We start from the raw sequence: 12,506 nt of genomic DNA on the forward strand, positions 1-12,506 counted from the left end.
AGGAGAGACTGATCGTGGAAGTTGGATAAGAAATAGGAATGTACGATAAAGCCATACTATTTTGGCTATCAGGAGTTCGTTTTTTTTACCAATAACGATTAATATTGGATGTTTAATTGTTGAAGCTCCTCTATTTAAACATTTAGACTACATTTCAAGGAATCCATGCTTATATTAGTCTTTAAAAACAATAATTTAATATCTTTGTAATATCTTCAGCAAATCTCAAAATTAATATCCATTTTCATACTGTACATTAAAATGTGTGGGTGTCTAAATTAATATGTAGCATTTAAATGACTAATTTGATATTTTAGCGTTTTATTAATTATTTTAAACAAATAGTATTGAATTTTAATATTGGTCATAACATAATAAATAAAATAATTATCGGCTTACGCAACAGTACCCATCCATTTTCAGCAAGTTTGGTTCCAGAACAATTTTTAAGCTCCTGTTTTCCCCCCGGGGAAAGTTATCAGTTATTAAGTTATCAAGCATCTATGAATTAAGTCAGTCTCTAAACAGTGTCTCTACTAAATTAGCGAAACTGTATGTTTATCCGTTCCAAGAACAGAGCCGTTATCACATCGCTAATGAGAAATGTCAAATAGCTTTTCAGTTGTTAAATTATTTTACTGATAAAACCATCAGAGAACACGTTTCTGTGCGAGTGTGTGTTCGAACTGTATGTGTGTGCGCGTTTGGGTGGGAGAAAGAGACTGTGTGCTTTCCATAAAAAACATCAAAATAATTTGCCTTTTTTAAACTGTTGTTCGCTATATTTGGTCAGTGTCGTTGAGGGTTTTGGTTATTTTGCTGTTATAAGCTGTAAGGACCTTTTAAATAACTGAAATCATTTGGCGAAGTGATATAGAACTGTAATGCGGTGAAAACCTGGAGCTACTTTCACTGTGTGTAAATAATTGCACGATAGTATGTTCGTCAAACCAATCAGATTCAAGCATTCAACAGCCCCTGTAGAATAATATCAATTAACAACCTCATAGCTCACAGCATGTCTGTCTTTATGGTTAAAATGATGGTTAAAATTCACTTCCCCAGTGGAGAAAATGAATGACATTTTTACTTCAGGAATCCGACTGTTGCACTATTATCCAGAAAAAAAAGATCTGTGCATTACTACACACAACAATTCACTGAAGTTTCACAAAACCATAAAAAGTTGCCAGCTGAGGAAGCATCATGAAAGGGTGCCATTTGGGACTTTAAAGGCATAATCAATACAGTATTTGTTTTCCCTTATATGGTATGTTTTCCATTGAGGTGAAGGAGGGAAGAAACGCTTCATTTCCATCCATCCACGGCACATCTTTGCTCAGCAGGCCTTCCTGTCCACAGAAGTCAGAGCCGAGGAATGAGTGCATCTATTGCTTGCCCTCAACATCTCCAGCTCCAGAAAACACTGCTTTCTTTTCTCTTTCCACAGCTGCTGGCACCTCTTTGTGTCTCATTGAGATGGGAATTGGATATGTGACCTGTTTCCCAGCCTTGACATTTGTTTGCCATTTGAATGACAATCAGGATTCATCAAAAGCCAAGGATACCTTACGTACGATTAGCAGAGAAAAAGACACAGCTGGAGGCAAGACTTCAAATGGAAGTTTTCTTTGTTTTCTTCTAGCTCTCGAACTCATATTTATCTTGGTCTGCATTAAATGAAAACGTACTCGTATGGATGTATCGCGAGCATGTCCAATATCACTTCCATTAATTCACTATAGAACCCACAAATCCAGGAGCCAAAATGCTGCAAAAACTTTCCACATGCTCTTTTTTTTATTTTATTTACTGAATCCCCAGTCAGACTAGTAGTATCAAACATTATTCCGCTTTTTTATTTCATTGAAAACAATCTCCTGATTTTCCCCTTGCGTAATATCCCTCAAAATATGTTCTCTCCCCACAGTACTCCCCGAATATCCCACAACACACTTAATTCCAGAGACGGTTCCAAATACTCCATAGTATTTACATGACTCGACTGCGGAGATTTCGGTTTGCTTCTCTTACCCCAATTTTATGTCCCGAGGCGAGTCAGTCATTTCAAATACCAAAACATCGGCCCAACACATCTGAGGTCACTACATGTCAGCACTTCTTGCAATATAAAAAATGGAGTTTTTCCACATCCCCAGACCTCCATTAATAAACGCAGTTGTAGTTTTAAAGCGCATTGAAACCGCAGCAGGGCACCATTATGGACCAGAAGGGTAATGGAAAAAAATCGACATTCTCTTCGGTTACAAAAAAACAGTGGTCATATCAGAAATATTCCACACTTCAAATAGCTCCATATGTTCTACATAAAATCCCATTCCAGAGACGTGCTAACCAAGCACCACCTCCCGACATAAGCGCTCGTCTCAAAAGTGCTGTTTTTCATCTGACTTCCCATGTAGGTTATTAACGTTTAATGGCTGCAGGCTAGCCAGTGATGTATTATTTCAGATGACACATCCGTAGCTCCATTCGCACCTGTGGGAGGTTTGGAGAACACGAGGAGTTGTGGTATTCCTGTGCACATCTGTGTAGGTTCTGGAGATGTTTGGTCAAACACTGGAGACCGTGTGATTCATCATTAATTGGATGTTGGAGATTCCTCTGCTTTAAAACCTCAGTAAAACCACAACATCCAGAGATGTGCGAACCGTTGTGGGAGTTGCTTCCCTGACGATGTGAATCACGGCTCTTGGGATGAGCTGAGCAGACATGGACACCAGCTGCAACCTCAGCTGGAGCAACCGGTGAATTGGGGAGGGAAAACCATATGGCAGAGAAAGAGAGATAACCAGATGAGTGCAAAACAAAACAACTAGTAAAATACAATATTGAAGAGTTCAGATGCAAAAGCCTCTAAAAGTTCAGTAATTTCACTTAAATGACAATTAATAGGTAATCTTCATTGCCATTTAAGTGAAATCACTGAACTTAAATATACAAGCTTGATAAAAATGGTCATTTTAGAAGAGAATTTTAAATGGCATTTAGAGGCTTTTGCATCTGAACTCTTCATATACTCTCACAGATCATGAATAAATCAACAGACGGGGCCTCTTTGGATCCTATTACGTCCCAAGAGACTAAAGCTTTCTCATGTACCCCAGTTAGGATTCTTTTGGGGTTATTGATTACAAGTACCCATTCCCTATGAGATAATTAGTAAAAAATACAATTAAATGTGTCTCAAACCTATCCGATATGGATTGCAGTGTGCCCTCCCAGATATTGGTGACCAGGAACACATTGAACACATAAAAAGCTTGTAAAAACAGGATTATACAAGTATCTAATCGTTTTAAAACTTACTTAAAACATTTCTCCAATTACACAGTAAAACAAACTCTCAATGATCAACACAACCAGGCCAAAATGAGCAACGCAAATCTTCCGATTAACCTATCGTGTTTCTATTATGGATGCAGATTATGTGACCATTTTTCCTGCCGATGCGAGGTCGCACTGGTGTCACCACCATGTTGGCCAACTGACAAAAGCTGCCATTTCTGTTGCACATTAGAAACATCAAAATGAAAGTGGAACGAAACTCGTTTGAGCTGCGTGGACTGTTTATCAGGCTTTTCAATCCACATCAACCATAGATTTAAAGTAGCAAAGATAACTGTAACCATGGTATTGTGGCAGAAATAGTTCTCAGGTGTTCATACAACCATTTGAGAGTCCATTTCAAGCACTTTTCAAAGGGCTTTCAAGTGCTTCACACTTTTTCCAGCACTCTAAAGCTCTAAATATCATACACTTTTAATGTGATAATTTGTAAAATTAACCCTTTGTGGCAAACAATCACTTTTATTAAAGAAAATACATGAAATTACCACTATAACAAGTAGATAGCAACAGAGTAGCAGCCTATTTGTTGACGACTTAGCCATTTCAGCTAGCCAGTATAACTTTCAGTCAATTGGCTGCAACAGGCTAAAAACTAAAAACTTAAGTAAACTTCCAATTTAGCCTTTATCTAAATTAATTCATACTTATTTGGATTCCTTAATTGCCTAATGGATGTATATGGATCCATATTTCATATCTTCACCATCATAAATAGCCTAACCACAAGCTAGCCAGTTAGCATAAGTGAATAGTATTATGACATAGTATTATCTCAGTTTAATATACAGAGACAACTATAAGTATTCATAATTTCTGTTATTGTGTTTGATGGCACTTTAGCAAACCATAACCCCCCAGATGTCATCCATTAAACTGTGTATTCAACATTTAAAGAGGTTTACTCCGAGGTGCAGTTTTCCCAGAGGGTTCGAGCATACATTAGGCCCAATTTGCAGTTTCAGTGGCGACGTCTGTCCCTAACCAAATAAGACCGTTCAAACCGGATACACATGCAAAGCAGCTGAACAAACAGACGATACATTACAGAGCAGTTCTATGAAGCTGACGGCTCTGCACATTGAGAGCTGAATAAGGGATAAATGTACATCCCAACGGTTATCTCAGAATAAACCCTGACAGGATGATCAGGACCCCGACTCAAAGCAAAAAATGTAATAGTTGATAATTCGTGTCGAAATATGTCTTAAAATGCAAAGCTAAATATACAGTCATATTACTTGCACAGTATTTCGCCACATAATTATGGGGATCAAAGATAGATTTGAGAAGCTGTTTTAAAATCGTACCTGTTTGTTGTATTTTATAATCCAACAGTGTACAAAACAGTTGCAAAATGGTATGAAACGAGAGAGAGCAAGTCCATGATACTTGATGACATAATTAAATAACTGTACACAAAATATTGATTTGACCGTTTGAATATTTTATTAGCTCACCAAACGCAAAACGTCCACAAAGAAAAAACGTTCTGACTTTCTGCTGCTGAATTTAGCATCCCGGATAAGCCTGTTTTATCTGTTTTCAGTGGTTGTTATGGGGGATAACATACCGCTGAATGGCGTGACTGACCAATGAGAATCAAGTATTCCACAGAGCCAAGTAATGATGTCATTTAATGCAACCGCATAATATGCACAACGAAAAACTAGTTTGCCGCTGATGAATAAAAACTTGGGACTATAGAAACAGGGGCATTCCTTTTTCCACAGCATTTGAGATTTGCCAGAGTTTCATTCGCTTTCTTGGCTTTTCCACTGACTGGCCTGTGTAGTTTCTCGATTTTTAGCGTGGACGTATCAGGTTGACCCAAACCGAAGTCATGGCCCAATAGGGAATATTAACAACATCGCACCTTCCAATCCTCTGATAATCCCAGGCAACTTTATACAACGCAAACTCAGCTTATAGTCCCCAATAACCCTTCCGCACAAACTAGCAGCCTGCATCTGTTACTCAAACTTGAGCATGCCGCAATTGCACCCCAGTTGCCAATAGATGTACATGTGCCCATATGTCAGCCTGCAGAAGTGCACACCAGAGAGTTCCCACCACACAGCTTGTATTTTTAGTTTTGGGCTGAGGGAATGGAGTATTGCTAAAAATTAATGTGCATGTCTATAGAGCACACCGTTTCAGCAAATGTGTTTGTTTACCCATTGTAAATCTGCTTAGCATATCGTATAACTTGTTGAAATGGGCCCAGCTCTGTGTCAACATGAGCCACTATTTGATGCAGTGCGCGCTAAGTGACCCTTTCACACACTTCTAGAATAAGCATACCTGGTACGAACCCTAACATTTTCTGTGCAAGACCATAAAACTCAACTCAAATTGAGAAACATCAGCATCCCATTGACTTCCGTAATTGGACATATTTCTGAGTAAAACAAGATTTGATTTTTTCCATCTGGAATTTTCTTTTGGGTACATACCAAAATGAAGCCATTGTTTGGAATGGAGGTGTTGAAAATGGGGGCAAAGGGTCAACGTTACCCTGGTTAACGGTCCTCTTACTCGGAGACATTAGGCGATATGAACTATAAAGGAAATCTTAAAACAACAACAAGAGGGTCATCTAGTCTTGAACTATTTTAAGTAACTCCTTAAAACAACTTCAGAAAACTGGGAATCATCCTAGATCACTGTACTTGATTAGCATGATGCTAAAGAATTGGGCTAGAAACTTAAGTAGCATCCCAAATGACTACATTATGTACTTAAACTACACACTATGAAGTCTAATGTTTAATGTATGACATTTAGAAAGCTAGTATGTCATCCAGAATTGAGCCAACGGTCGGCCATCGGGCAGTTCTTGTGCGTCGGCCAACTAAGTTTCCTTGGTTTGTTCCCTACGGTTCTGTGGCGTCGGCTTCGTTTCGCCCGATTCGAAATGTTGAATCTGCGTTGGGCCGTCAAGGAAAGAGAGAACTCTGATTGGCTGTTCAGCTTAGTGAAAGAGTCAGTGGACGAGAATAAAAGCAAAACAGCAAGCTAAGAAGAATTGCCTTTAATTTGACCATAAGAGGTGTCTCAAATGGAAGCATAATTTAGCTGTCTAGCTTTTGAAAAGTCTTCGATTCAGCAGTGTACTTAGGATGCTTCCTAGACAGGCAGCTCACTAGGTTTTGAGACAGAGCTAATGTCTCTTATGTAAATGTCTAGACCTCTGGCCAGTAATAGAGGAACCACGAGTTGGGAAATGATTAACATATCAGGTCCAATACATCAATGTGACAACTAGCAAGCTAATAAACGAGTTCAAAATACCCCTCAATAGGGCAAATGCATAATAAACAGATGTACATACACATTACCCAGCAGGAACAGAAGTTTAAGAGATATATCAAGTCACCACGGGGATGTTCAAGAGCTGTTTCCACACAAGAATCATATGAAATAAGGATCCACAGAAGCTGGGTGAATGTCATTTGGGGGAACGGGTTAGGATGAGTGCAGCAGTCCACAATTGACTAGAAAAAAAAAATCCTTAATGTCCGTCGCTGTGGCTGACCACTAAGGAGTCTCTTCTTTCTTCTGGAAACATAAACAATGAAGCTTAAAAGCATAAATGGTTTTACCAGCTCTGCTACCGACTACGCCAAGCCTGGGGGTGTTTTCCTGCCAGCACCGTAGACACAAAAACAATGTTCAAACTCAAAGAGTTTGTGAGAAAATGTGACTAGCTGGTTTAAGTCTCATCTGAGATTAAAAGGATAATTGCATTGATATGCATAACTTACCTGGGCCTTAATTTTCTCTCTCTATCTTCTCGGAGTTTGTTTCTCAGAACACCACTGCAATCATGTAAACAACTTTAATATATATAGATGTGATGGGGAGTTAGTTAAAAAAAATAATAACGTAGTTTCATTTAGTCGTCTAAAGGTAATTTGCATATTTTAATGGTGTGTAAGTGTAATGATTGTGTATTATGTTTTGGCAGATTCATCTGGGAGCTAATTGTGTACTAGATTCAATTGTGTGTTTGTTTCGTTTCGTTTTGGTTGGATTTGTCACGTGAATTATTGTATAGTTTGGTTTTGCTTTCTTTTCCATTTGCCTGATTTTGTTAGGTACCAATTGTATAGGTCATTTGTTTATTTTTTTTTCTTTATTTTAGTTTTGTCTCGAAACCCATCGAAAAACCCATCAGACCGGCCACGACAGGCACCCCACGTGTCTTCTGCTGCTGTAGCTTATCTGCTTCAAGGTTGGACGTGCTAATCTTCTGCAGACTCCGGTTGTAACGACTGGTTATTTGAGTTGGTTGTCTTTCAACTGAATCAGTCTGGTCATTCTCCTGACCTCTGGCATCAACAAAGCATTTTCGCCTACAGAACTGCCACTCACTGGATATCTTCTTTTTCCCCCCAGACTATCCTCTGTAAACTCTGCGTGAAAATCCCAGTAGATCAGCAGTTTCTAAAATACTCTAAAATAGTAAATCAAAACTAAAAGTAATCTAATAAGTAATCCAAGTTTTTCATGAAATGACAAAAGCAAGTCTTGCTCAATTTGATACTCATTGTTTTCAACATCACATGATATTAAAGAAAATTAACTGTGATTTCATGGAAAGGATGCATTCCATTTCCCTGTGAGAGAAACCTTAGGTTTCAAAAGTTTCGGAAACGTGTGTTTGAATCGGCATGCATCAAAACAATGTCCTTCCCTGGAGTCGATACTGGTAGAAGCTAATGCGATTTGCTTCATATGGCATTACTTTCCCTGTAAGCTCTGACCGAAACACAATATCTGGCAACTGCTCCCGAAAACAAGGGGACTTATTTCCCTTGATTTTTCAGGATTCTGGCTCAAAGGGCAGGCCGAATCTGTGCGAATCCCCGTCTGTTGAGCGCACAAGGGGAATGTAGCACTTTGGTGCGAGCTCTGATACCTGATTGCGCTGGCAGGGATCATGTGGATCTGCACAATGGACGCTATCCCAGTTTCCACACAAATCCCAAGCTTCCAGCCTCGAAAGAGCTCTCAGACAGACATGCTCTTCAGTCCTGAGCTTAGGACACATCCTACAGTGCTTACGCTCTTAATCTCTTGTTCTTTCACGCATTTCTCCACTTCACTGTTGTAATTGGTTCTGGTTTAAATCTGGGCTGTCAACCTAAAGATTGCAGATAATGAGATGATTTGGGGGAATCTCATGAAGAAAAAAAAGAAATAAAAGTAAAATACCACACACAACAATTCTCAGTAGCTAACTGCCAGGATATCGACATTTTCTTGACTCAAAATCAGGGTTAGGAACTAAACACCGGGCCTTAAAAAAACAGAACCAAATGAAGTCCAATTCCTGTATGACTCATCTTTTCAGTGAATCAAAGACATTACACAGTGTAATTGAATGAATTGAACACTGTGAGAGAAGATAATAAAAAACGAATCTTATGAGCAGGTTCTTAGTGAATCAAAACACATACAGCATAGAACACATCCAATAAATAAGTAGTCAAATTCCCCAACGAATGAACCGGATCATTTTAGTGACTCAAACACATCCAACTCAAACAGTGTAGTTCAATTCCTGAATGAGTGAATCTTATGTTCGTTTAGTGAATTACACTGTACTTGCAGAATAAAGAATCCTCAATGAAAGGTTAAGGAAGCAAAATCTTCAAGAGTCGTCACAACTAGAATCAGTGACTAACGATTCCGATCCCTGGCAGATTCTCCCTAAAAATATATATTTTTTTTAGATAAAAGATATTTTTTAGATATAATATATACTTATGACTAAAATTGTGAAATTTAAATATTTTAAAGTGAATTCTGTCACAACAGGGCACAGAATTTTTTTTTTTTAAATACAAATCACATCCATATTTAAAGGGGCGGGAAAGTATGATTTCACTTTTCTAACTTTAGTTAGTGTGTAATGTTGCTGTTTGAGCATAAACAACATTATCAAAGTTACAAAGCTCAAAGTTCAAAGCAAAGGAAGATATTTGCTTTTAAAGAAAAGGACTACAACAAACGACATTCCTCTAGGGTTAGTGACATCAGCAACCGCAAAATGCACATAAACCGCCCCCGGGAACACAGTCCATGTTGAGAAGAGAAAAAGTTGTTGTATATGAGTACATTTGTGAGTCAACTCAAACTTTAGCATCCATCTTTTCACATGCAATAGAAAGTCACTCTGTGTGCATCTCACAACAGTTCCTATACGAGCGATTTATAGATTATCCTGACAGAATATCCTTATTGAAGATTAGTTAACTCCACAACAGCAACATAAATTCATCAACTAACCCTTCAGAGACGTCCTGTTGCATTCTACATGATGTCACTTCTTCTTGAGTCTCTCCATCTGACTGACTCATGTTATGACTTTCTGTAATTTTAGCGTGTCTGCGTGAGGAAATCGCAGCTGCTAACACACACAAGCTCTTGAAACCCCGCCCTCTGCAGCAGCTCATTTACATTTAAAGGGCCAGGCACAAAACGGTGCGTTTTTGCAAACCCTCAAAAAGTGACAACTTTAACATGCTATATAAAAATATCTGGGTTGTATTTTGTGCTAAAACTTCACACACACACACACACACACACACTCAGGGGACATCAGAGACTTATTTTACATCTTGTGAAAATGGCATTTTACCACCTCTTTAAAAAGAAATTCCCTTGTTTTAGGGGGAAACATGATCCGGCCATTTCTTTGTGAGATTCACTCATCCTATCCTCATTACACATTAGAGCAGAGTGTTTAACCTGAGGTTCCCCTGTACATTTTCTTAGATAAAAGCTTCTGCTGAAAGACAAATAACTCAAACTAATCCTTTTGCTTTCTTTGTCTCCTAGTGCTGAAATCGTACATCATTCACACAAGAGGATATTTGGTTGTTCTAACATGCTTACACTTTGTAAGAACACTCATTTATTTGTCTTTTCTCTGTGTATTTTGGGGAAAGACGTACGATTCTTTTGTGCTGACATTGGGTAGTCAAATTTGTTTTTCTGTCTTCTCATCTTCTCTGTTGGCTTATTTTGTCTTAACTAATTTGTACATTACTCTGTCTCTCTTGAATTTCTCTTTCTCTGTATTTGTCTAACTGGTCGTTCTCACAGGACGCTGATTTTTTCTTTTATCAAAAATCTTTCATGATCTTTCAAATGGTTTAAATATAATTAAATATTAGGATTATTATAATCGTCAACACATTTGCATAGAACTACAAAAAGCTTTTAGCATAAGAAGTTCAATTGCAGGTGCTTTTATACGGTTGTGGTTGTGCAGTTATGTCTCTTAACCCAGGATCATTAGAAAACCTGTACGTGGCAACATTTCTGCAAAATGAAATTACATCGCATCTTGCATGTTTTGTGACACTTTCAAAGTGAAATGTCTAGCATGTTCAGTTTTATCAGAAACAGAAGAACGTGAATCTGGCAACTTTTTACTATGTTTACAGCAGTTCTGGATTGAAATACCAGCTAAGTTGTTAGGGCTGCATGATTATGGCCAAAATGATAATCCCGATTATTTTGACCAACATTGAGATCACGATTAATAATCATGATTATTGGTTGATATTAACCAAAACAAATTTTATTGTCAGACTCACATCGGCTAATTATAACTGCTTTCACATCCATATTGTGCTACATTCCTGCTAATGTACAACCATGTGCATCAAAATAAAACAGGTCCTCTTATTCACCAAAGAAAATGTAGCAAAACTTCAACAGGGCACTATTTTCCTTTTTCCAATTGTGTCAATTATTTTAGGAAGCAAAATATAAACTTGCATTGTACCGCCATAATGGATGTGAATAAAACTCAAAATATACAATAAATTAAAAACAAATATTCCATAACAGAATGTAACCAAATTAAACCATTTCAAGTCAGAACTATGCACTATGGAAGTTCAATTAATGGATAAAATTCATTAAACTTGGGCAACTCCTTCCATGAGCTCTCCGTGACCCCAGCGTCACACTGCCGCCAAAACAAAACTGAGAAGTTGTGCGACCTAGACCATAAGCGCCAACATTACGCCATTGTGGCCTCTGTGCGTCGGGGTTTAACTGGACTAAGAGGAGAGTAAATTGATTGGGACTGACTGGCTCATAAGCTTATAGCAGCTTACAGCCAAATCTTTACATCATCAGCACTGAGGTTTTACTGAAGATGACGCCAACCGCTCTGGAACACATTTGCCAATCAGCATTACAAGCAACTGAGGGGCTCAGGAAATTAGCCCAAACTTATGTAGGCAGAGTTGAAAAGCATGTGAGAGTTTGAACGTCAATGGTCTTAAAGGACAGGTAAGGAATGGTCAGAATGCAACTTTTGTTTCCAATTCATTTTTGTTAACTAACTTCTTCCACCTAATTTGCAGCTTTTTCATGATACAATATCAAACAGTTTAAAAATGACCACAAACAAGGCAAAAGAATTAAAGATCCGTCCTCAAACTGAAGTTTAAAACCACACAACTTTGGAAAGGATGGATAGATTCAGATATACAAAATGTGTCCAATTGTAGAGGCCTGAAATTTAATTAAAAATATGATATCATAGCTTTCTACTAAAATCGCAGAATCACTTCCTTCACATTTAAGTGATGTCAAATGTTTACAGGGTGGTTTATAAATCCAAGCCACAGTGCTAACTTACAGCAGATTAGCTGTAGCCCATCAGATATAGATGTTGTACAAAATTCTAGACAGATGATCAGGCAATTGGGGGAAAAAAAAACAAATGCAAATAGGACATAGGGGGTAACCTTGCTTACAAAGAGTTAAAAAAGCGAAAAAGCAAAGCCTACCTGTTGATGTATCTTTAATTATAGGATCCCACACCAGAAAAAAATCCACAAACCTGGAGATAAACAGAACAAAAGAAGATAAGTGATGCACTATTACTTTACTCTGTATAGATATGCATATTTGACATTCAGCCTAGTTAGCATTAGCATGTTTTTTGGAGATTTTTAGACATTAGCATTTTCACTACATATCAAACTATGAAAAAAAATCATCAATAATCAACTCTAATTACATTACTGAATTATAAATAAATAAATGATTTAAAAATACAATTTCATTTAACGAGTTCATCTAAAAGATCGGTTCACTTACAA

General features: G+C 37.8%; 1 long non-coding RNA gene across 1 annotated transcript in view; it reads right to left on the reverse strand.

Annotated features, from left to right (window-relative positions):
• Positions 1-277: 277 nt before the first annotated feature.
• The window catches only part of LOC148965091 (uncharacterized), a 65,179-nt gene continuing 52,950 nt past the window's right edge, over positions 278-12,506 (reverse strand). Inside the window, exons 4-5 of the long non-coding RNA XR_016150743.1 lie at positions 12,192-12,244; positions 278-2,756 (exon numbers count right to left, since the gene is read on the reverse strand). This is a non-coding gene — a long non-coding RNA (uncharacterized LOC148965091). The remainder of the gene's footprint in view (positions 2,757-12,191; positions 12,245-12,506) is intronic.

The sequence above is a fragment of the Pimephales promelas genome, chromosome 25, assembly GCF_988280905.1.
Source record: "Pimephales promelas chromosome 25, fPimPro1.hap1.1, whole genome shotgun sequence".
Classification (NCBI taxonomy): Eukaryota; Metazoa; Chordata; class Actinopteri; order Cypriniformes; family Leuciscidae; genus Pimephales; species Pimephales promelas.